This window comes from Pinus tabuliformis, chromosome X (genome assembly GCF_031772625.1).
Source record: "Pinus tabuliformis cultivar Carrire ecotype Pingquan chromosome X, CPIR1, whole genome shotgun sequence".
NCBI lineage: Eukaryota > Viridiplantae > Streptophyta > Pinopsida > Pinales > Pinaceae > Pinus > Pinus tabuliformis.
The window spans coordinates 537,407,586-537,430,904 of record NC_142308.1 but is presented as its reverse complement, the minus strand read 5'-3'; positions in this window follow the sequence as shown (position 1 = coordinate 537,430,904).

Sequence of the window (23,319 nt, the reverse complement as noted above, 5' to 3'; positions counted from 1 at the left end):
TCTACCACTCTTAGGGGGATGAAATCTTTTTATCCCTCTGAGAACTTGGTAGACCTAGAATTAAGATGGATCTAAGATGATAGAATTTCCCCTTTAGATAGTCTATGCTCACATGAATACCATGGTATTACCATGGGCCAATACCATGGTTTATCATAAAACTGGAGCTTAAAAATTATTATTAGTAATTTATAAAAATTAGTAAAATTAATAGTTGATTTCTATTTTATTTTTTATTTTAACCAAGCTAAAATGTTTAACATACATTAAATTACAACATCCATTTTTACTCTTGATCGGATCAAATATTTTTCACTCTATGCTAGTTTTCATATCACGATATTTGATACCTCTCGGGGGTTAGTAGATCTAGAGTAAAGATGGATCTCCACATTACGGACTAGGGTCCAATGTGGTGATACCTCTGAATAAAGAAGATAATCAAGCTCCACACCCAACAATCTCCCACTTGGAGACTGATTATGGCAACTCCACCGTTGCTTCATTTTCTGGACAATGACTCCACTTTGGACTTGGCTACTTCTCATCTTCTTCATCATTCTTGAAGACCAGTTGAAACTGAGTAGAATCTTAGTTTCTCCTTGGTTACATCTTTTGTTAACATATCTACAGGATTCTAGCTAGTGTGTATCTTTTCCATCTTCAACTGTCCATCTTCCAACGCTGATCGTATGAAATGGTACTTGAGTTGTATAGGTTTAGTCTTGGAATGAAATACAGAGTTCTTTGCAAGATGTATGTCACTCTAGCTGTCACTGTATAACCTACCCAACTCCTACTTCTTACCCAATTCATCCAGAAACCTTTGTAACCAAATCATTCCTTTACTAGCCTATGTAGTAGCAACATACTATGCTTCCATTGTTGACAATGCAACAACAACTTGCAGTTTTGAAACCCAACTAACAGTTGTTCCACCTATAGTAAACACATACCCTGTTTTGCTCCTCCTGTTATCTCTATCACCCACCTTATTTGCATCAACATATCCCTATAGAACAATGTTTCAACCACCAAAGCATAATGCTTGATTTGTGGTACCTCTCAAATACCTAAGAATCCACTTCACCACCATCCAATGTTCTTTTCATGGATTGTTCATGTACCTGCTTACAACTCCCACTGCATGTGAAATATCAGGCCTTGTGCATACCATTGCATACATTAAAATCCCAACTACTGATGCATATGGAACTTTAGACATAAAAGCCATTTCTTCCTGAGTCTTGGGACACACCTCCTTACTTAGTTTGAAATGGATAGCCAAAGGTATACTAGTTGGTTTTTCATTCTACATATTAAATCTTTTCAACACCTTTTCTATGTACTCACTCTAACACAATGTTAATCTTCGATTCTTCCTGTCTCTAGTTATTCTCATACCAAGGATTTGTTTTGCAGCACCCAAATCCTTCATTGCAAGTGAGTTCGCTAAAAAAATTTTAGCACATTTATTTCCTGCATGTTAGAACCTACAACAAGCATGTCATATACATATAATAACAATATAATATAGCTACCATCATTTTTCCTTTTGAGATAATCACAATGATCTAAGTGACATCTAGTGTAACCTTGCTCTGACATAAACCTGTCAAATTTTAGATACCATTTCCTTGGAGCTTGTTTTAAGCCATAAAATCTCTTCTTCAACCTACACACTATTTTCTCCTTCCCTTATGCCTCATATCCTTGTGGCTGCTACATATATATATCTTCCTCCAAATCCCCATGGAGAAAGGTTGTCATTACATCTAATTGTTGAAGATGAAAATCTTTAGCTACTACTAGACTTAAAATAGTTATTATAGAAGTCATTTTAACAATAGGAGAAAATATCTCATCAAATTTTATACCCTTTTTCTATGCAAACCCCTTATCCACAAGTCTAGCTTTATACCTTCTTCTACCTCCATCTTCATCCTTCAACCTGTAAACCCATTTATTCTGCAATGTTGTTTTACTTGCAGGAAACTTGACTAAGTCCCAAGTCTAGTTATGTTCTAAGGATTCCATCTCTTCTTTCATTTCTTGTTCCCACTTCTTCCTAGATTCTACCTGCACTACTTCTTCATGGCATTCTAGTTCACCAGCATCAATGAGAAATACATAATATAATGAAGGATAGTATCATTCAGGGGGTTTATTTATCCTGGTATATCTTCTAACACCACTTTCAAGTGTTTGAGGTACTTGTTGCCGTTGTGGTTGTTGTTGTTGTTCTAGCTATTGATCATTATGATTTTCATGCACCTTCACTTTTTTTGTGATGTCATCAAGAAATGAGTATTCTCTGTTTTCTTTTTCTTGTTTCTTTTCCTACATCTGATTCTTATACAAAACCTTTTCATTGAATATTACATCTCTTCTCCTAATGATTTTGTGTTTTTCATAATTATAAAAGCGATAACCAAAATCATTAACACTATATACAATAAGGTAAATTTATTTTATTTTGCCTCAAGCTTTGTTTTATTTTCTTTATTAATCTGGACAAAAGCTTCACAACCAAAAGTCTTTAAAAATGAGTAGTTTATCTTTTTACATGTCCAAGCCTCCTCTGGAATACCACCTTCTAAGGAATTTGAAGACCCTATCTTTATTAGATAAATAATAATATCTACAACATCTGCCCAAAATTGTAAAGGTAATCCTACATGCAATCTCATGCATCTTGCACACTCCATGATTGTCCTATTTGTCCTTTCTGACAAACTATTTTCTTGTGGTGTTCCTGGAACTATCTTCTCTCTCCAAATTCCATTCTCTGAACAGTACATATCAAACTCTTTGCTACAATATTCACCTCCATTGTCTAATTTAAGACACTTCAACCTTTTTCCTGTATCATTTTCAACCAAAGCTTTCCATTTCTTGAAAGTATTGCATACATTAGATTTATTTCGATTACAATAAATCCAAGCTTTCTAGGTTGCGTCATCAATAAAATTAACATAATAATGAGAGCCACTAAAAGGTGATACCTGAGTAGGTCCCCATACATCTGTATGCACAAGTTCTAATTTTCCGCTCTTCTTTTCTTTCCCAACTCCGAGAAATCTAACTCTCTTCTATTCTCCATAAACACAATTCTCACAGAATTTTAAATCAACATGCTTCAAACCTAGCAACAAATTTCTTGAGTGAAGAATCTGCATCCCCTTCTCAGTCATGTGCCCAAGCCTATGATGCCACAATGTCGTATCTTCTCTTGTAGAGGTTAAAGCATTAACAAAATAATAAATACCATTGCATAAATACAATGTACCAATGTTTTCTCCTTTTATTATTACCAGGGCTCCTTTAGTGACCTTCTAGGTTTTATCTGTAAAAGTTGTTGCACAACCTTCACCTCCCAATTGACATGTTCAAATTAGATGTTTCTTCAGATCTGGAACATTCCCTACCTCCTTTAGTAGACATTGATTTCCATTCAGATATTTTATGAAAACTATACCCATTCCAATGATTTTACAGGGTTTATCATCACCCAATCATACCTATCCAAAATCTCCTTGAACATAATCATGAAAATGTTTTCTATCATGTGTGGCATGGAATGAGGCCCCTGAATCTACCGCCCAAGCATCAATAATATTTTCTAATGAAATAATTAAAGCATCTTGCAACACATCACCTATCACATTCACTTCATGATTGTTTTCTTGTTGCACATCTCCTTCTTTCCCTTCCAAGACTTGCATTCTTTCTTCAGGTTTCCTTTCTTCCCACATTTCCAACACACTATCCCCAATCTGGACTTCAATCTACCTTTCCTTGACTTACAGTTATATCTTGGGCTCTTTCCTCGTTCCATTTTTCTTCCCCTAGTCTCTACAGTCAAAGCATTACCTAATGTCTCACTAGAGCATTTCTGTCTCATTTCCTCACTAAGGATTACACCGAAAACATCATCAAACTTTAAAGTACTAGATCCAGAGACATAGTTACTAATGGCCATAACTAAACCATTCCAACTTTTTGGAAATGAGCATATAAACAACAAAGCCCTAATCATCATCAAAATTTACCCCTACAAAACTTAACTGACTAGTGACTGTATTAAATTCATTTGAATGATCAGCAACAAATGCACCTTCTGACATCTTCATACTAAATAAATGCTCCAGAAGAAATACCTTATTTGAGGCTAAGGTATTTTCATATAATTTGGCCAATGTTGACAATAAACACTCTCTTGTCATTTCCTTTGAAATATTAAATGCTACTGACACTGCTAGACACAACTGTATTGTTTCAAGTGACTTTCTATCAAGAATATCCCATTCTATATTTGTCATACTCATCGGCTTCTTTGTCTTTCAGCCCAATGGTATGTACATATCTTTTTGGTACAAATAATCTTCCATCTGCCTCTTCCAGAACTCGTATTTTTGGCTGTTAAATGTTTCCACCCTAAACCTACTATCTTCCTCCATTGCTCCCACTTGAGCCAGGAACCCTTCTCCCCTATGATTTTATCATCCAAATAGAACTTCAGCCATGATACTAGTTGTTAGAAAATTATATATTAGAGAGAAATGGAACACATAAAATATATTGCAGAAATATAAACATAGAAAACACATAAAACAAGAGAGACACAAAACTACGTGGTTCATCCAATTTGGGCTACATCCATGGAGAAACAACCAGTCCTTCCTTTTATATTATCAAGCAAACTAAAGATATAAAATGTATAGAAGATCTAGTGTAATTCCCTCTTCGCTCTTGAACAATCTCCTCTCTCTTTCTCACTCATGGTATAGATCTACATAGAAGTAATACAATTCCCTCATATATAGCAAGGGGTTGCCTTCTATGTAAAAAAACCCAAAATTAAACATAACTTCTACTGTCAGATCTCAGCCTAATGAATGACCCATATTGACTACAAAATTAGAACATTTTACAAGGAAATTTTACATCTATTTTTAGCTTACAATCGTCGTCAACCCCCTAGCAGTGTACATTTTACAGGTGGTGTTACCGCCACATTACTAATTGGGGTCCAATGTTGTAATGCCTCTGAATAAAGATGATAATCAAGCTCCACACCCAACAATATTGAGTTAGGAAATGTGATCGTATTTTGGTTTATCATATCATTTTGAAGCCTTCAATTTCATTTTTGGGTCAATTTCTCCAACTTCAGTTCAGTGTCATTGCTGTGTTCAGAAGAATTCATTCAGGCAATATTTGCTACAATACTCTTAAGCCTTCGTTCCATGTCTTCCTTTTCTAATCTAGTTCTGTATCAACATCCTTTTCATAATTTTTTCTTAAATCATGATACCTGTTTCATGTCGTTGATGGGGGATACATCAAGGCCCTCCTACAATGGGTCACTTCCTCTCGAGGTCAACTCATTATCTAGGAAGTTAACTTAGAAACATCCTTTTGGTACCCTTGTTCTTGCATACATCAATGAAAATTTTCCTTTCTCTCAGTAATAAGTTTTCATCATTGGCCTTTGATCAAAAGATTATGTGTGGTGTTCGATATGAACTCATTTATTCACACCATATAGATTATATTGTAGTACCTTGAGAGCCATTAACATCATCTATCATTTCTCTCGCATTTGTTAATGAATTGCATCATCAGCCAGTAATCAGATGGTGTCTACCATGTTCAACCTGAGCTCATCGTTTCACATGGTTAGAATCATACATTGGTTAGTCATGTGAACGAGATAGAAGACCCCATATCTATTTTCATCCATCCGAGATGCGATTTCAAGAGTAATACAACATCACAATGTATGATGGCTATGATCATACATAAAATTATCTAGTCACGAGTCCACCATCAGTCGTTAGTGGACATATATTTTGATCATTATACATGTAACGTTAGCTTATGTGATGAGTATGGGTATGTTTCCCTTAGCAGAGATGTCATGATGTAAATGTATTTTTACAGATGATGATCTCACTGGTTGTTCTTGATCCTAACTTGTCATATGGTAGATCACTTCAGTCATTAGCTACCATTTCTAACATTGTGCTTTAGGGGGTAATCAATTATAGGCCATTTTGTCACATCTAGTCAATATGCCTTCAAATAGGATCATTCACATCCTTTGAACATTTTTTCATCTTCCCTATACAAAGCCCTGAGTATACCTCTCTTATATCCCTAAGTTTCTGCCTGAAACTGCCTCACTTTAGTCATTTTTTGGCCCAATGCACCCTCACCCCTTATTTTCTAGTGTTGACTACCAGGTTTTCCTACTATGGGCCTACGTTTATCACCTACAAGTTGCTCAGTCTTGGGGGTGCGTTCATTCTAGAAATTCGGAAAATAAAAAATAATCCCAAATCTTCCTCTTCTAGAAGCTTCTAGGATATGTTGCAACTATTTACCTTGGATAAAAGCATTGAATCCTATCCTATCCTACCTTGTATTTTTCATTCCTTATCCCTTAAGCTTATCCTCCCATCAAGAGTGGATCTCAAGTGTAGATTGGTAAAAGGATCAGAATTCATAAACTATCCCCCCTTTCTTATATATTTACTGCATTCCATAAGCACCTGGTTGGTTGTGGTTGTCTTTTGGAGATTGATTGTGCCCTTGTGCTGTTACTGTGAGAGACATTATTCCATGCGTCAGGGTGTCTAAAGGTGCACTTTGTGGCAAGGAAAGGACAAGTAAATTTGGAGGAACTCTTCTACAAGATCAACACCTGTTTTTTATTGTAACTCGCTCCATTTCTGTTAATGCAAAGAGTTTTTTATTTCCCATATATGATTTTATGATTTCATGTATACCATGTTGATCTATTGAATAAAGTTATTAGATGATTCTACATAGATCCCATAGATCATTGGCTCTTGTTGTCTGATTATGCATGTTCCAATTATAGTGATCGGAGCTAGGATTGGAGCATACAAGCTAAGGAAGGAATGAAGCATACAACAAATTCCATGTAGGATTCATCATGTTATCCATTTACTTTAAGGAAAAATCATCTTCTTTGTATTTCTAGTTTTTTAGGTTAGTCCACGAGGATGAGGGAAGATACTTCTATTTGTAGTCGTAGATTCTACATAACATTCATAACAGGAACTGACTGAGCTGTAACTAGGTGATAGATGGGAAAATAGGCTCAGTAATTTCCCAGTTGTGCAATTCAAGAGGTCAAGGCTAAGGCTTGAGCCTTGAGACTATGCAGTGCATAGTTTATACATGTCAGGGCAAGGATATTGTGCAATTGAGGTTCTCAAGGATGCAGGCCTAAGGGCTGAGCCTTAAGGTTTTCCATTACGTATTTTTGGGGAGACATAGGCCTAGGGATTACTCAATTGAATATTTCAAGAGATCAAGTAGGAGGGTTGATGATTGAGACTACGCAGTTTTAGAGCTCAAGGGTTGGGATTGAGCATTGAGATTGTGTAGTGCATAGTTCTGGAGGATAGGGAATATGCATTATGTAGTTCCAATAGGAAAGGTTGAAGCTTGAGGATTGAGACTATGCACTACTCAGTTCAAGAAGGTTGAGTGAGGCCAACAAGAGCTTTTCCAGATTCGACTAAGTGTGGGACAAATGATACTAAAGTGAACAATGATAAATCTTAAGTATGCTCACATACTTATTAAAGTTGACCATGAAATATTTATCACTCAGAACGAATGAACATATTAATACCCCCAATGTAATGACATTGCAACAAATTTCCCCAAGCGTGACACTAAAGGTACACTTTGTGATGACACTTCTATGACATTTCTTGAAACTTTGGGGAGTGTGGTACATGTCTACACAACAAGAATTATTCATTGACACAAAGCTTACCCCTTGAAACAATAAAAACTACATTTTTGTGATGTGACCATTGTCGTGGCGAAATACAACATTTGCGATAGTAAGAGGAAAGTGAAAATGACACTTGCAAAATTCAAATGAAATTGAAAGAGAATTATGCCATAATTAAGACAACATGAAAATGACACTTATTACAGTGAAACAAGAAAAATTAGTTGTTGAAAATAAGAAAGCAACTCTTGTGAAAGTGAAGGTGCGAAAAAGCGTTAGTTGGAAAAAAAAACTCACCAAAATAGAAGAACAATCACGACTGAAAGTGAGAGATTGTTGATGAACATCTGCACTGAATATTCACATAAGTTGAAAAATTCACAGGAACTACCTTGATGGAATTATTTTATGCCTATTCAAACTTTCATATATGAGTGCACTCATGAACCTATTACAGATAGAGAATGTGTGAGAAGGTGACTTGGACACTTATCGACCAACCATAAAGCAAATGTGGAATGAACGTTTGCAAGATCCACAATAGGCTACAAAATTCAAGTGTAGGCCACATTTTGGAGGGTTTTTATTGCAAAGACATAATCTTATGTACCAAATATTCATCTAGAAGAAACTCAATAGGAAGTTTTCACTCAAGTTGATGTTGGGCCAAAGAGGAAGTTGAGGCATGATCCAAAAGAGAAGAGGAGGAGGATATTCAAAGCATATCTAAATACCAAGGGCACAATTGAAACAGAAAGAGAAAGGAAGGAACGGAAATAATCGAGGAAACAATGGGAAGAAGAGAATAAAAAAGAAGAAGAGTGAAATTAGGAGGAGGAATTCAAAATGAAAGAAGAATAGGAAAGTAAGAAGTGGGAATATATGTAGAAGCGAAAGAAAGAAGAGAAAATAAGGGGATGTACAAAACAAGCAACAAAAAGAAGAATTCATAAAGAAAAGGGAAGAATAAGAATGATAAAAGATACTAGCATAGGAAGAAAACATAAGGAAATAGGAGGAAGAGTTTGCAAGAAAGCTGGAGGAATACTTGTAGGCCCATGGTGTACACGAAGAATGGCAAGAGGATGATGAGGTGGTATTTATTAATTTGATCATAGAATAACCAAGCATATGGCCACACATCCTCTGACTGGTGGCCATATCCCATTCGGTGAAATGGGGATACATCCTCCACCTGATGATAGGGTCATGGATACTTTTGTCTTCACCTTTTATGAGTTAAAGGATAAGATTGTGTAGGAAATATGAAGGTACTTCCCCAATGATCCTGGTCATCCTATTTATATCAACACAAAAAAAGTGATTTTTTCCAAGAAGAGGAGGAATATTAAAGAAGTCACTTCATATAATACGACCTTTGCAATGGCAGCAAAAAAGAATACAAATTTATTGATAAAAAGGAATAATTAGTTAGAGAAGGAATTATCTATTTGAAAGAAATAGATTGATCATCTCATTATTGAGAATCAAATGATGTCTTCCATTAGTGCTAGTAAAGTGTGATTGAAGGCAACAATATTTGAAGAATGTAAGCCACTAGAAGACACCATGAAGTAGTTATATGATGAGATGATCACTCTACACGAGGTAGTGGTACCATTTCATGAAGTAAATAAACGATCATAGGATATGGTGAAGGTGTTGAAGACAACTTATTTAGCCATAGATGTGATCCACAAGTGGGGAAATAAGTATTTGAATGTACTTACGACATTGGTTAGGAAAGGAAGGCATGATGCTAAAATTGATAAGGTGGATATTATGATTTCTATATTAGCCTATGAGAAACTTAATACTTTTGTTACCAACACCATATAAAGGTATTCATGATTGTACGATGGATTGGATGCCTTAGTGAGAATGAAAAAAATATCTTATGTTGGTATGTTTGTTGAAGTGAAAGTCAAGAATGTAATTAGGGAGGATATAGAAGAGTTCATAAGAAATATTAGATAAAATACAACTTAGGATGAGTTACAGGTCAAAAAGACATTGTTCTGCAATATGTATCTGAGCCAGCCAAGATACATATGAACTTAAAAATGTTTTGAAACAACATTAAAACAGAATCCAAGACTATATATCTAAATGTGTTAGAGGGAAAAATCAGTTATAATCCATATCTACCACTAAACTTTGAGTACGCAACAAAAAATTATAAACATTGATACCAATGTCTTACAATGAAGCTACATCTCACAATCATGAACATGATGTAATATTTTGTCTCATGGCTATGGCCACATTTTTGTTAAATGTAATTTTGTACTTTTAAAATCAGGAGAAAATCTAAAATGTGTAAGTGGTACTCTAAGAGGCACATGAGGAATGTGAAGAGACATTAGTCACGAGGGGGCTCAAAAGTCATAAGACGAGGTGAAAGGTCACCTTACTTGTTATAAATAAACCCTCAAAACTCAAGCAAGGGTTTAGAATTTTAGATTTTTAGCCTTGGCTTCTCTAACCTAACATAGGATAGAGTATAGTTCTTTGAAGGAGAGAGTATTATTTTCATGTCCCACTATTGGGGATAGTGTTTCATAATTGTAATTGTGTACTTGGAACTTTCACTTAATATCTTGAAGCTCTCATAGCCAATGCACTTTCATGCATGTATCATGGATGTTGTAGTACTATTATTTTAATATTTACAATATATATTGTTTTCATACATACTAAAGGCAATGAACTATTTCATTGGCTTTGGTATATATCTTGTTGAATGTGAGATGCTACTTTATTTTATGATTGTTTTTACCTTGTGAGCTATTTTGCAGGATAATTAATGATTTTTTCTTTGCTCGTGTTTGTGATTATTAGGATAGTACTATTACTTTTATTTTAAAGGATCACTCTCAATTTTCCCATCCATGAATGAACTTTGTATGTATTGCAATTCGTGTTTCACAAAGCTATCTCACTTGCTTATCTTAAAGTTATGTGCATCCTCTCTTGTGTTTTTTATTGCAACCAAGGCTAATTGTTAATATCGAAGTATTGGTGGCTGAGTTGAATTATTGGATGGGGCTCCTCTCCCAAATGATGTGAGCTCTAGTTGGGAATTCATATTGGGAGACCCCATATATGTTGTTGATTTCCAGCATCATAAACATTCTAATGCTAGAAGGAGGGTGGTATGACAAGATGAGCCTATGAAATTTGGTTTCAATTCTCCATCTTAAATTAATTCTTCCTAAATAATAATCCCAAGATGATTTTCTGAAATTGTCAATTTTACAATCCATGTGGTAATAATTCATGACTTGTCACAATTGAATTTTAATGGTGAGGGTGGAACATAAATTATTCAGAATACACTTGAGTTTCTTAAATTTTGTGATTCTTATGAAGTGAATTGTGAAGATGCTACTTGTAGATAATTCACCATCCCACTTGAAGGTCATGTTATGCAATGGTGTCTCATCTTACTTACTGATTCCATTCATTCATTCAAATAAATTTTTAAGGATCCTCATGAATCCTTTGGTAGGTACAATTATCAAAATGTATATAAACATATTAATCACCTTATAATGAAATCTGATGAATCATTAAATGAGTTTTTTGAATGATTTATTCATATTTTTTATGATTTTCCTAAAGAATATGTGGATTGGGATTTCATGATTGAAAAGTTTTAGTTCTTTCTTAAGGTTTCTTTGGAAAAATTTGAATCTCAACTTTATTTTGTTTCCCAACCTATTTCCAGCCATGAGGAACCTCAAATATTAGAGGATGAATCAACCCCTTTCATTCCTTCTCCTCCTTCATTTCCTTTACCAAATATAATGGTCTCATGTAGTGATGTCAAAATTAGGAAACTTGAAAATTAGATTGTTATGCCCCCCCATCCCCTTCTCATGATCTAGATATCAAGTTAAATATTGAATTTGATTTTATTCATGATATTGTCATTTCAAGGTATTCCTTTTACCTCTTTGCCTTGATTTACCACCATTGTTTAAGATTCTCTTGATTTTCAATTTTTTTATTCCAATGGTGGTCAAGTACAAGATGGTTACATTCACCAGATAGAGGGCATAAATGGTGAAGATACTTGACATGATAAGCCATTGTATTTACAAATTGATACCATTGTGAAAGATTCAAATTTTGAATCAAAGAAAATTGTAATTGACCATTTCCCATCTATTTCCTTCATTTTTCGTTCACCCTTCACACATTATTCCTAATATCCCATTGTGTTTGATGAATCTATTCTAGCTAATATGAATCATAATAAGGTACGGAATGGTGTTGTTTATCAATCAGAATATGAGAAGGTATAATTTATTGTTTGTGATTTGTATCATTCCTCATTCTCTAAGGGTGAGGAGGAAGGAATTGTGAGTTTTAATGATTAAGGAAGTCCTTTGTTTGATTCATCTAGATATTTTATTCATAATGAGTATCAAGAGCTAAATGTCTAATTTGATCAAGTTAGTGGTGTTGATAATGTGTTCATTGATTCATGTCATGATAGTTGTGCAAATCTATTAGTTGATCTTTCGAAGCCACCTAAATTCGATGATTCATTGTTTGAGAGTTTAGAAACTTATTAAGGAGTTAAGGAAATTCACCCTTCGCTAATGGTTATATCAGGTTTTGCCAAGGTTAACAAGGTTTTAGAAAAATATCAGATCAAATTTCATTTGAAAGGTTCTCATTATAATTTTGAATGTGTGGATTAAAACTTTATGTTCCCCTAAATTTTGAGATCCTCAATTCAGTTATTTTTAATATCATGATTTGATTGTCGAAGGGCTTGAAGATTCCTACATGGAAAGTCTTTTCACTCATTATAAGTTGCAAAAATTCTTGATGTTTACTAATTTTGAAAACATGGGCGAATGTATAGGACTGTATGATTATCAGCATGGTAGAATTGCAAACCGGTTGAAGGAAGCATTCATGTCATATTTCTCGCCTCATAGGTCATACCTTCAATATCATGTGCAAAAATTCCATTCTAGACTTTCCATTTGTTCATATGTTCTTACCCTAGTACTAATTGGTCCTGCCCTCATGCTTATAGGTGAGGAGCCACTTTTGTGGCTACACTAGAAATTTTCCTTTATGTAGTCCTAACCTTGTATCTGTTATTTTAGTTGTAGGTTTAGTTTAGTTTTCTCTCTTGCACTACTTTATTTTCATGTTTTCTTTTTTGAGCTTTGTCTTTCATACCCTCGTTTAAGTATATGTGTAAGTAAGGTTTTGTGTGAAATCCATCTTAGTTGGTTCTGAAGTAATGTGGAAAAAGTCTAAGTGGGAACTATGACAACTCACAATGTTTAGTTAACATTTAATCATCTTCCTTGTTTGGGCCTACATATATTTAAGATTCCATGATGCCTAAATGAAAAATACAACTAGTTCCTAATGAAACCCTTAATGGATCTATGATGATCATATCTATAATGGGATCTTCTTTCCTTGAATCAACCTTTTATATTAATGGGTTTTAATGTGTTGACTCAATCAGGTAGGGAAGGGAAAGAAGGAAACCTTAGTGATCAAAATAATTTCGTAGGTATATATATATAAGAGTCTCTTACAACAAAGGAACAACCTCTCTTTCTAAAATAATAATTCAGGAACGCTATAAATGTTAATTAAATTCCAATGTGCATAAATTAATGAAATAACTAAAGTGTGAAAGAAGATAAATGCTTCTTGCACACACAGGTGAAGTAAGCAAATTTTCCATAATACTGAACATGATGTTGGTGGTGATTCAATGCTTGTGATTTGTTGAAGTGACTAAGTCAGGGTACTAAATAGGCCTACATAAGTGTTCTAACAAAAAAAAAGAGCGTAAAAGCATACATCTATAATTGTGCTAAGTAAGGAAGTTATGTTGATCTATGGGATGAGTCAATGCTTAATTAATTCTAGACTCTATGCATAGATCTAAGACTAAACAGAGAATCTCAGGTTCTTCTAGTGAATCTCAAAGTGTTGTAGCTGCTACAACCCCCTCCCAAATTTTAAATATATTTAGATTTTGGAGCCTCCTATTGATCATGTGAACTATCATTTTGAGTCGTTAAAGTAATTTATAGTCTTACTTTTCTAAGTGTTTAAGTCTTTTCTATAAATCTTGAGTGCCATCTTCCATGCATTCATAATTCTAAGTGTCGTTCCCTCCAAACACACACTTTCTAAACATAGGGTAAGTGCACTTCATGATGAAAGTTTTGTGCAGTCTTTGTTAGCAGTGATTGTGCACTCCTTGCTAAAATTCATTGTGCACTCTTAGCTAATAGTCATTACACATCCCTTGTGAGTAGTAATTTCACAATTATTAGTGCCAGTGATTGTGAAACTCTCAAGGCCATTGATTGTGTAGTTCCCTGAGACAATCACTATGCACTCCTTGTGAATAGTGGATGAAAAATTCTTGTGGGCAGTGAATGCACACTTTCCTAACTTATATCTATCAGAAGTGGTAGTTAACTTATCCTTGTCTCCTAGTTTCCTTCCATGTGTTCAACGCACTCAAAAAACTCTAACCCTAATTTCATGTGTGCTCTTCTTATATAAAGAGTCTAGCTTAGAGCTCATTCTCACCTTCACCATTTTCTTTGAGATATGTGCATTCCTTGAGCACTAGGAGCATTCTTTGTTGTAGGTGCAATAATTTTTGGATAAGTTTCTCAACTATCTCTTTTGTTTGCTTTTTGTTTCACATGATTCACTTTTACTATTGCACATGTCATTTTTTCCTAATTTTTCCATTATAAGTGGGTCTTTTTCTTATTTTACCTCTTGCACGTGTTCTTTCTAGTGTCTCCTTGCATTCCACGTCCTTTTACATTCTTGTTATGATTTCTACTATATACATGAATACATGCATGGTTTTGTTCTGTGTTCTTGTCTAACACTTAGTCATTTTCAAGATGATATTTCCTCCATTCTCTCATTGCACATTGCTCTCTTCCAAGCATAAATCTCTCACATCATACTCACTACTAATCCAATATGTGCACATCAAAGGATTGTATCCTCTTCAACTGCACATTGTGCACTCCTAGTCAACAATGTTGATGTCCTTGCTCAATATAGTTGCTCATTGCACCCAACTTGGCACCCTATTGTACATTTCCCACTTCGAGTCAGTAGAATGTAACCCCTATATTAATTGTTGATGTGACTTGTGCAATATGAGAATCCCTCTCTTCCACAATTCTGCACTCCATAATTCCAAGACCCAAGACTCAAGCCTTTACCTCTTACTGATCTAACATGAACATTTCCCAAGTCTCTCTTCATTACCATTGTAAAAAGTGGACTTCCAGTGGCCAGTAAGGCCACCTTGCCTAATGCTTGCATGTATGTGCTTGGAAATTATGCAATATTCCCTCATAGTGACTATTTTTTGCATTGGAAGAACAAGTGATTTTGGGAACTAATTTTGTTTTCCCATGAGTGAAATTCCACTTATAGGTGTTGTTAATCGAGAGCTTATTAGTCTCTCATATTCCACTGGAATGAGGCCTCTAGTCACATGAGAAGCACCTGCAAGGGAGCATACCAAAATTAATGCCAAAGATGTCATGGATATTTGTAGACTAGGAGTACCTATTATGTCCGATACCAAGTCTTTCACTTACAAGTCCACCACCATCACATGGAAAATGATAAACAATGATTTTATTGAGAAAGATCCTAAAAGAATTGGAGGATGGAGAAGTATATATTAATATCAATATGTATAGGTTCCATAGGATTTCTTCTAGATATCCATTGCTTCCATGTGAGGAAGAAATGGGATGGATAATGCAGGGTCTAAACTCCAAGAACATAATTCTCAACAGTTCAAGTGGACAAGAGCTCATGACATTTAAACCACATTATCTTTGCTCATACTACAAGCTATCGAGGGTTGAAGAGTATCTGAATTCAAAGTTTCGTACAACTTGGTCCTAATTAAGAACAAAGGATGTGATTAAGACATGGTGGCAGGAACTAGCTAAATTTCATCGAAATCCAGTTGCAACCTATAAGACAAGTCATTAGAGAATGCCTAACAATACCTCATGGGGATGTGTTGCATATTGTATGGGTGGGAAAGAATTGAATTTTGTGAAGAAGGAATGATTTACATGCTTTACCCATTGGTCACATAAGGGAAGGTGTTTAACTAATCAGGTAGTTTATGAAAAACGAGGAACTTGAATTCTATATGTCTGCAGACCTACTTGATGGAATTTGTGCTAGAAATGAGTTTCAAATTCTAGAGTGGAAATGGATCTGACAAAAATTCTCTCAAAACATCTATTGTAAGATACTTTCAGAAGTCAGTTATAGGGGAGTATATGAAAATTTAGTTGAGGTATTCAATGTAATGCTTTATTAGATGATATTTGAAGTCAAGGCACCCTGCATGACTGACCAAGCCAGATAAATTTTTATGGAGGTTGAAGACTGGTTTGCTTATACTCAAGGCACATATATCAAAGTCTTTAGATCTTGTAAGATGACATATCTTTTTCCAAATTATATGACCCAAAAGGTGGTCACACTAGAGATTATTTATCAACTATGCTCATGATTGTCACAACAGTTGCAGAAGAAAAGGATGTCACCTTGGACATCATTCCCCATGAAAGTGGGGTCATATGAGTGAAATATTTTTAGGGTAGTAGAAGAAGAGTTTGTAGAACTTTGTCACCTTAGATTTAAAGAAATGAGATTTCATTGATATGACCCTAGTGCAGTATTAAAGTGAAACTATGCAAAGTTTCATTTTTCCTAGCCATATGTTTTTTGACTCTTGGGAATATGCTTAGAACATTAAGAATTGGTTTAATGCATCCAAATAAAATCGACCAGGTGATGAGGCAATCTCGTCTCATACATATCATGTACTAGATATTACTCTAGAAGGGACCTAACAGGAAGTTTCCGCTCAGGTTGATGTTGATCCAAACAAGATTTTCAAGCTTGATCCAGAAAAGGAGAGGAGAAGGAAATTCAAAATAGAACCAAATTCCAAGGGTGTAATAAAAGGAGAAAGAATAAGGAAGGAATGGAAAGAAGCAAGTAGGAAACAGTAGGAAGAAGAGAAGAATCAAGAAGAAGAAAACAAGGAGGAGAAGGAATGCAAAATAGAAAGAAGAACCTGAAAATAAGGAGTGGGAAGATATGCAGAAGAAAAAGAAATAATTGAAGGCGATAAAATAAAAGGAAGCATAGAAGAAGAATAAATAATAAGTGTTGAGAAAGTAAAGGGAAAATGAATAATTATAAAATATACTAGCAGAGGAAAAAAATAGAAGGAAACATGAGAAAGAGTTTGCAAGAAAGTTAGAGGAATATTTGTAGGCCTAGGATATAGATGGACAACAAGAAGAGGATGAACAAGTGGTATATATTGAGTCATTCATAGAACAAATAAGCATATATCCCACACCTCCAATGACTCGTTTCCATCTCCTGTTCAATGAAATGTAGGGTCATGGATATTTCTAAATTCACCTTGGATATGTTGAAGAATAATATTGTGGAAGAAATATGGAGGTACCTCCCCAGTGATCATGATAATCCTCTTTCCATCAACGCAAAAATGATTATTGTGTCAAACACGAGAAATAATCTCAAATAAGTCACTTCAGCCAATACGACCTTTGTAGTGGGAGCATAAAATAATACAAATTTCCTTATGAAAATGAATAAAAAATTAGAGAAGGAATTTTCTATTGCGAAGCAACAGATTGATCATCTCATTGATGAGAATTAGAGAATGAATTCCACCAGTGCTAGTAAAGTGGGATTGAAGGCAACAATACTTGAAGAAAATAAGCCGCTGGAACACACAATGAAGTAGTTGTATGAGGATATGATAACTCTACATGAGGAAATGGTTCCCTTGCATGAAGTACATAAAGGATCACAGGAGATGGTGAAGGTACTAAACTTATGCAACCATAGATGTGATCCAAGGGTGGGGCAAAAATTATATGAATGTACCTACAACATTGGTTAGGAAAGGAAGGGGGGATGTTGAATTGGATAGGGCAAAGATCAGAATGTTTATACAAGTATTTTTTAGTAGCTCAATACATTTGTGACCAACAACATATCAACATATTCACGATTGTACCATGGATTAGATTCCTTGGTGGGAATACACAAAATACCTTTTGTTGGTGCATTTATTGAAGTGAAAAGAAAGAATGTAATAATGGATGAGATAGAAGAGTTCCGGAGCAATATTAGACAGGAGAGCACACAAGATTATTTGGTGGTAAAAAAAGAGCTTGTTAAACAATATGTAGTCTATCAAAACAAGATACATATGACATTAGTCATGTTGTGGAACAACATTTAGACATGCTCCAAGAATATCTATCTAAATGCGTTGGAGGGTAAAATTAGACATAATCCATATCTATCGCTAAAGTTTGAGTACATGAAAGCAGCGTATAAAACTTGGTACCATCATCTTATAATGGAGCTACATCTCATAGTCATTGACTTGCAAAACTTGAACATAATGTATTATTTTGTCTCATGGATATGGCTACATGTTTGTTAAATTTAATTTTGTCCTTTGAAATTAATGAGAAAATGTAAAATGTGTAAGTGTAATTCAAAGAGTCACAAGAGGAATGTGAAGAGTCATTAGGTGGTCCAAAAGTCTTAGAGAAGCTCAAAAGGCATATGGAAGTTGAAGAGTCATGAGGGAGCTCAAGAGTCACAAGGGGGGATGAAAGGTCACCCCACTTGTTATAAATAAACCCTGATAACTCAAATAAGGGCTTTAACTTTTATACTCTTAGCCTTAGCTTCTCTAGCCTAGCATAGGAGAGAATATCATTCTTTGGAGGAGAAAGCGATAGCTTCATGTTCCACTTTTGGGGCTAGTATTGCATCATTGTAATTGTGTATACATGTATCATGGATGATGCAAGAATATTATTTAAATGTTTATGATATATGTTGTGTTCATACATACTAAGGAAAATGAATTATTTTGTTGGATTTGGTATATATCTTTTTAATGTGCATTGTTATTTTCTTTTATAATCATTGTTACCTTGTAAACTATTTTGTAGGATACTTAATGATTCTTTATTTTCTCATGTGTGTCTTTATTGTGATAGTACCATTGCTTTTCTTCTAAATGCTTGCTGTCTCTTTTCCCACCTATGAAAGAGCTTTGTATGTATTGCAATTGGTGTTTCAAAAAGCTATCTCACTTGCTTATCTCAGTGTTTTGTACATAGTCTCTTGTGTTGTTGATTAAAACCAAGGCTAATCTTTAATATCAACATATTGGTGGTCGTGCCGAATTATCAGATGGGGATCTTATCCCAAATGGTGCGAGGTCTAGTTAGTACTTCATATCAGGGAGACCCCCTATATGTTGTAAATTTCCAACACCTTCAACATGATCATATCACAATTGATGGATGTGATTCCTATGTTTATTATAAGTATGAATATAGGTTTAATAGCCTTAATACAATATATATGTATATCTCTATCTTAATTGAGCTTAAAATTAACCTAAGTTTCCTAAGCATGAAGAGATGGGTAATGTTTGTTAATGATTAACTACTTGAATTAATTTTTTTAATATTTTAGGTTATTCTGTCAGTAAACTACTCATCTTAATAACAAGGAATGTTATTTCCTATATAGAAGTCTTCCTTGAATATTTTCTTAGGAATGGGTTTATTCTTGTATCTATTCTAAACTTGCAATTTGTTCTAAATGGCCTATGCATGGAGAGATAGAAAATATTTATTAATTATTTGGATGTTTGTATGAAAATGATGTGGCTAGTAGCCCTTGGTTTAAAACTTGTAAGCTTAGGAGGGATAACTTTATTCTTATAAATATACATATATATATATATATCTATATATATATATATATATATATATATATATATATATATATATATATATATATATATATATATATATATATATATATATATATATATATATATTTGGCTACGTAAGGTTGATGTTAACTCATAAGATAGGAGGGATAGTTTCATTTATGTACTCATATATTATGTTAGATCCTTATAATACTATTATAGACTCCTTCCTGTTATTGTTGTGCCCATGTAGCCCCCATATTGTTATTGTTGCGCTCTTACATTAGTATTGTTATGTAGGCTCTGATTATATTGTGACCCCTTAGTCTTCTATATATACTAAGGTGGTCTTCTCATTTGTATCATTGAATAATTTTTCATTTATGTTATTTAAAGGAGGCTTCCCCCTCGAAGAGGATAATTTTCAAGTTGTTGATCTATATTTTCATCTATTTTTTGATATGGTTGCATAGCATTTGGTATCATAGCTTTGGATTTTAGTGTTTTTCTGCTTGAAACAAGTCATGTTGGAATTTTTGCTATAACCTTTTTTCTATGAGGCCTCAAAAGTGAAATTTCAACCATGACGATCTAAACTCTTGGTGAACTTCATGCAACAATATTAGATCTTGGTTCGCTATATTTTCAAATATATGGTCCAAAGAATTTAGAGTTTTTTCATCCTCCATAATTCAGTCTCAAACAGATGACCTAGGAAAAACGATCATAACTTTCCCTATGAACATCAGATTTGAATTTCAAAAAAAGTGAATGAAATTGCAAAGAATGAAATTTTTTTTGTATCATTTTCAGGGCCAAAGGATGAAACAATAACATGTGGAATTTTGTACAATTTCACTCTATTGGACTAGTCTATAACCATTTCATTGTGGGATATTGGGCATCAAGGATAATTTTAGGGGCGAATGTTCGCCCTTTGGCGAAATTAAGGGGTTTTAAATTTTTAGTGGGCGAATATTTTGTATCATAGTACATTTTTACAAATCACCTCAAATAGCCCACCTTATTTTAAGGGAGAGGGTAAAAAAGGTAAATTTAGCCCTTGAAATTAGGACTTACAACCTTCCATTCGCCCATTTTCAAGAATAGGTTTTATTTAAGTGAATCCATTTGCCCATTTTCAAGAATAGGTTTTACTTAAGTGAATCCTATGGGTCAAATACCATATTTATAAAAGAGGTATGGTAAATTAATAAAAATATAAATAAATGAGAGGTATGGTAAATAAATAAAACATTTTTTATATTTACTCCATAAGTCACCTTATATACATGTAAGGGTGTAAACAAATAAAAATATAAGTAAAGTGGAGGTATGGTAAATAAATAAAACGTCTTTTTATACTTACTCAAAAGGTATGGTAAATAAATAAAAATATAAATAAACTAGACTTATAGTAAATAAATAAAACCTCTTTTTATATTTAGTCCATAACCCTCGTTCTATTTATGAAGGCTCAGAAAGAGGTTTTATTTAACTGAATCCTATGGGCCAAATACCATATTTGTAAAAGAGGTATGGTAAATTAATAAAAATATAAATAAACGAGAGGTATGGTAAACAAATAAAATATTTTTTAAAATTTACTCCATAAGTCACCTTATATTTAGGAACACTCAAAAAATGGGTTATATTTAGGTGAAACCTATGGCCAAAATACTATAGGACAAATACCATGGACTAGATTGTTATTAATACCATGCAAAAAACCATTATTAACCCTAATATTAGAATTAATAAAAATAAAAATGGCACATGGTATTGACCCATGGTATTCACGTGGAATGTAGCCTATTTAAATGGGGGAATTAAACCAGCATGTAGCCTATGCTAAGATTCACTAGGACTTTACAAAGTTTTATTATTTAGTGAAAGACTCGCCAAGATCTTACAAGATTTTATAATTGAGTAAAATATTCGCCATGCCTCGTGAGAGATTCGCCAAAAAATTATATATACATATTATATTATTGATAAAATCGCCTTCCATTTTTCCTATATACCATGGAGATTCGCCCATTTATTATATTTATAAATTTAGGGGGGGTTCTTAAAATTTTCCCTGTTGGGCATAACTCTACCTTGAGGAATCCAGCCGATCGGCCTCTAAATTAGACATAAGTTAAGGCCCATGCCTCTATATTAAACATAAAGCAAGGCCTATGACCATCCTTCAGCACATTAAGACTCTCTTTCTGCATTAGATAATGTATTTTAACTTTAATATATTCATTACGAAGGTTTATGAATAATTGGATATTTGTGCCTAATATTATTTATTTTTGTGGACTATTATGAGACTATTGGGAAGATTATGAAGATTTGGAGGAGGAGATAATTTAGCGACTTGTTCCCTACTACACAAGGATAAATAATAAATAATAAATCAAAAAAATATTATGGAATTATGGCACAGATTATGGAACTCTAATGATTGAGAAAATCTAGGAATGTGTTCCCTTGCATTTAATGCAGATTCCTAGTATTAGGGAACAAATCCACTAATCAAGGGATTTTGATGGGAAAAGCTCCCTCCTTTCATGGGGAATGATTCCTAATCATTTTTTATAAGTACCAAGTCGAATTTTCCTCTAGGGATAGATTTTCATTAGTGTTATTGTGGAGAGAACTTGTATTTTTGCAGCTCCATTGTATTTTCTTGTAGGGATGTAATTGTATTGATGAAATAATGAATATTGGTGTCATTTTCAGCTTTTAAATCTTGTTCTCCTCCATAGGTATCTAATTTTCCTTGGGCTAGGCCATCCCAAGAGCCTTAGAGCCCTTCTGTATCATTTTATTTCCTTATTTTCACTTCTTGTTCACATGCATCTCTTATTTTTATTTCCTTCTACTTCTGCATTTAGTATTAATGATTTCTTGTTGTAGGATTGAATTAAATGGTTGAGGAAAGTTATTTTTAAAGATCACACGTAGCATTTCATCCTTGGAAGATATTTTTAAGTTCATAGTAATCATTGAGTTACTTGGATTAGTCTTCTTATTCCCAAATCTAGATTTTTGGAACTCCTTTGTGGCAAAGAACAATAAATTTCTCATATTTTTTAGAGCATTCTAAGGAGCTTCAATTGAGTTGGTTCCACTTGAATTATATCACAAAAACATTCTACTTCATAGAAAAAAATATATATATATCCCACTGCATTTTCACTTGATTAGGTTAGCTTTTTTTTAGATTTACTAGCTCACTAGTTCTCGAATTTCTAGATTTTTGACTAGTAATGTTTTTCTATTTTTTTTTGCATCAGTTAAGAGAGGTATTTTTGAGTGATTCCACTTAGTGGACCTAATATATCCTAGATAATAAAAAAAATTATCCCATCCAATTTGGATTTTGATTTTATTGGTCATTCAATGAATTATAATTTCGTATAGTAAATTTGTAACATCGTGTAGTAAATCGGGGGATCCTAAAGGAAATCATTGTAGCATTTTGTAGGATGTCTGCATCTTGTAGGAAATCATGTTTTGAGCCTGAATTGAGAAAAATAATCATTGAAGTGGGGAATATACCTCTACGTGACCTCCATGCCATCAAGACCATTTTAAACCTCTTGCTCCACACTTGTCTCCCCTGCCAAAGATCAAGGAAAGATTAGCATTTGCATTCATAAAGCAAAATGATTTAAAAAATAAGTTC